The sequence below is a fragment of the Scardinius erythrophthalmus genome (assembly GCF_964197995.2).
Source record: "Scardinius erythrophthalmus genome assembly, chromosome: 1".
NCBI lineage: Eukaryota > Metazoa > Chordata > Actinopteri > Cypriniformes > Leuciscidae > Scardinius > Scardinius erythrophthalmus.
The window spans coordinates 71,840,795-71,845,476 of NC_138221.1; positions in this window are offsets into that span (position 1 = coordinate 71,840,795).

The following is a 4,682-nucleotide window of genomic DNA, read 5'->3' on the forward strand; positions in this document are numbered from 1 at the left end:
TGGATAAAATCCAACTCCTCCCACCTTACATATACCTAAACCTACCCGTCTCCACCCCCTGATCCCTAAACCCACCCCTAAACCTACCCATCTCCACCCCTAAACCTACCAATCTCCACCCCTTATATGAGATCCGACTCCTCCCCCCGGATCTTTTGTACTGCATTGAGGTGCTACTGAAAGAGTCCACAAAGATTAACGCTATATACATTCAGATTGATATCTTCCGATGTTTTATCATCCTGACAAAAGTCCATATTTGACATACTGAATTTTTTTCTGGCCAAGGAGAAATCAAAACTTGACCTTTCCATGTATACTCGTTGACTCTTTCTGATGTTACGTCAGCCATACAGAAGTCCATATTTGACCCAAGGAACATCTTTCTGGCCAAAGAATCCTCGATTTTGGGCTTTCTATACATTCTTATAGACTCCTTCTGATGCTTCATAAGCCATATAGATGTCCATATCTGACCTTTTGAACTTATTTCTGATCAAAGGGTCCTCAACATTTTTAAACAATATAAAGTTATTGATTCTTTCTGATGATAAATCGAGATGGTCCTCAATGCAGAGCATAAAATCCGGGGGGAGGAGTCGGATCTAGATCCAACTCCTCCCACCTTACATACCTAAACCTACCAGTCTCCACCCCTAAACCTACCAATCTCCACCCCTTATATAAGATCCAACTCCTCCCCCCGGATCTCGTGTACTGCATTGAGGTGCTACTGGATAAATCAGCTATTCAGAGGTCCCCTTTTGGCCTACTGAACATTTTTCTGGCCAATGAGTCCTCGATTTTGGACTTTCTATACATACTCATAGACTCCTTCTGATGCTTCATAAGCCATATAGATGTCCATATCTGACCTTTTGAACTTTTTTCTGGCCAAAGTGTCCTCAAAATTTTTCAAACTATATAAAATTATAGACTGCTTCTGATGATAAATCAGCTATTCAGAGGTCCCCTTTTGACCTCCTGAACATATTTCTGGCCAAAGAGTCCACAAAGATTAACGCTATACATTCAGATTGATATCTTCCGATGTTTTATCATCCTGACAAAAGTCCATAATTGACATACTGAATTTTTTTCTGGCCAAGGAGAAATCAAAACTTGACCTTTCCATATATACTCGTTGACTCTTTCTGATGTTACGTCAGCCATACAGAAGTCCATATTTGACCCAAGGAACATCTTTCTGGCCAAAGAATCCTCGATTTTGGGCTTTCTATACATACTCATAGACTCCTTCTGATGCTTCTTAAGCCATATAGATGTCCATATCTGACCTTTTGAACTTATTTCTGATCAAAGGGTCCTCAAAATTTTTAAACAATATAAAGTTATTGACTCTTTCTGATGATAAATCAGCTATTCAGAGGTCCCCTTTTGGCCTACTGAACATATTTCTGGCCAAAGAGTCCTCGATTTTGGGCTTTCTATACATACTCATTGACTCCTTCTGATGCTTCATAAGCCATATATGAAGGTGCATAGCTGACCTTTTGAACTTTTTTCTGGTCAAAGTGTCCTCAAAATTTTTCAAACTATTTAAAATTATAGACTGCTTCTGATGATAAATCAGCTATACAGAGGTCCCCTTTTGACATCCTGAACATATTTATGGTCAAAGAGTCCTCGATCTTGGACCTTCTATACATACTCATAGACTCCTTCTGATGCTTCATAAGCCATATAGATATCCACATCTGACCTTTTGAACTTATTTCTGATCAAAGGGTCCTCAAAATTTTTCAAACTATATAAAATTATAGACTGCTTCTGATGATAACTCAGTTATACAGAGGACCCCTTTTGACATCTTGAATATATTTATGGTCAAAGAGTCCTCGATCTTGGACTTTCTATACATACTCATAGACTCCTTCTAAATGATACATATGCCATATAGATATCCACATCTAACCTTTTGAACTTATTTCTGATCAAAGGGTCCTCAAATTTTTCAAACTATATAAAATTATAGACTGCTTCTGATGATAAATCAGCTATTCAGAGGTCCCCTTTTGACCTCCTGAACATATTTCTGGCCAAAGAGTCCACAAAGATTAACGCTATATACATTCAGATTGATATCTTCCGATGTTTTATCATCCTGACAAAAGTCCATATTTGACATACTGAATTTTTTTCTGGCCAAGGAGAAATCAAAACTTGACCTTTCCATGTATTCTCGTTGACTCTTTCTGATGTTACGTCAGCCATACAGAAGTCCATATTTGACCCAAGGAACATCTTTCTGGCCAAAGAATCCTCGATTTTGGGCTTTCTATACATTCTTATAGACTCCTTCTGATGCTTCATAAGCCATATAGATGTCCATATCTGACCTTTTGAACTTATTTCTGATCAAAGGGTCCTCAACATTTTTAAACAATATAAAGTTATTGATTCTTTCTGATGATAAATCAGCTATTCAGAGGTCCCCTTTTGGCCTACTGAACATTTTTCTGGCCAATGAGTCCTCGATTTTGGACTTTCTATACATACTCATAGACTCCTTCTGATGCTTCATAAGCCATATAGATGTCCATATCTGACCTTTTGAACTTTTTTCTGGCCAAAGTGTCCTCAAAATTTTTCAAACTATATAAAATTATAGACTGCTTCTGATGATAAATCAGCTATACAGAGGTCCCCTTTTGACATCCTGAATATATTTATGGTCAAAGAGTCCTCGATTTTGGACTTTCTATACATACTCTTTCTATACAGACTCCTTCTGATGCTTCATAAGCCATATAGATGTCCATATCTGACCTTTTGAACTTTTTTCTGGCCAAAGGGTCCTCAAAAATTTTCAAACTATATAAAATTATAGACTGCTTCTGATGATAAATCAGCTATTCAGAGGTCCCCTTTTGACCTCCTGAACATATTTCTGGCCAAAGAGTCCACAAAGATTAACGCTATACATTCAGATTGATATCTTCCGATGTTTTATCATCCTGACAAAAGTCCATAATTGACATACTGAATTTTTTTCTGGCCAAGGAGAAATCAAAACTTGACCTTTCCATATATACTCGTTGACTCTTTCTGATGTTACGTCACCCATACAGAAGTCCATATTTGACCCAAGGAACATCTTTCTGGCCAAAGAATCCTCGATTTTGGGCTTTCTATACATACTCATAGACTCCTTCTGATGCTTCTTAAGCCATATAGATGTCCATATCTGACCTTTTGAACTTATTTCTGATCAAAGGGTCCTCAAAATTTTTAAACAATATAAAGTTATTGACTCTTTCTGATGATAAATCAGCTATTCAGAGGTCCCCTTTTGACATCCTGAATATATTTATGGTCAAAGAGTCCTCGATCTTGGACTTTCTATACATACTCATAGACTCCTTCTAATGCTACATAAGCTATATAGATGTCCACATCTGACCTTTTGAACTTATTTCTGATCAAAGGGTCCTCAAAATTTTTAAACAATATAAAGTTATTGACTCTTTCTGATGATAAATCAGCTATTCAGAGGTCCCCTTTTGGCCTACTGAACATATTTCTGGCCAAAGAGTCCTTGATTTTGGGCTTTCTATACATACTCATAGACTCCTTCTGATGCTTCATTAGCCATATAGATGTCCATAGCTGACCTTTTGAACTTTTTTCTGGTCAAAGTGTCCTCAAAATTTTTCAAACTATATAAAATTATAGACTGCTTCTGATGATAAATCAGCTATTCAGAGGTCCCCTTTTGGCCTACTGAACATATTTCTGGCCAAAGAGTCCTCGATTTTAGGCTTTCTATACATACTCATAGACTCCTTCTGATGCTTCATAAGCCATATAGATGTCCATAGCTGACCTTTTGAACTTTTTTCTGGTCAAAGTGTCCTCAAAATTTTTCAAACTATATAAAATTATAGACTGCTTCTGATGATAAATCAGCTATACAGAGGTCCCCTTTTGACATCCTGAACATATTTATGGTCAAAGAATCCTCGATTTTGGGCTTTCTATATATTCTTATAGACTCCTTCTGATGCTTCATAAGCAATATAGATGTCCATATCTGACCTTTTGAACTTTTTTCTGGTCAAAGTGTCCTCAAAATTTTTCAAACTATATAAAATTATAGACTGCTTCTGATGATAAATCAGCTATTCAGAGGTCCCCTTTTGACATCCTGAATATATTTATGGTCAAAGAGTCCTCGATCTTGGACTTTCTATACATACTCATAGACTCCTTCTAATGCTACATAAGCTATATAGATGTCCACATCTGACCTTTTGAACTTATTTCTGATCAAAGGGTCTTCAAAATTTTTCAAACTATATAAAATTATAGACTGCTTCTTATGATAAATCAGCTATTCAGAGGTCCCCTTTTGACCTCCTGAACATATTTCTGGCCAAAGAGTCCTCGATCTTGGACTTTCTATACATACTCATAGACTCCTTCTGATGCTTCATAAGCCATATAGATGTCCATATCTGACCTTTTGAACTTTTTTCTGGTCAAAGTGTCCTCAAAATTTTTCAAACTATATAAAATTATAGACTGCTTCTGATGATAACTCAGCTATACAGAGGTCCCCTTTTGCTCCTGAACATATTTCTGGCCAAAGAGTCCACAAAGATTAACGCTTTACATTCAGATTGATATCTTCCGATGTTTTATCATCCTGACAAAAGTCC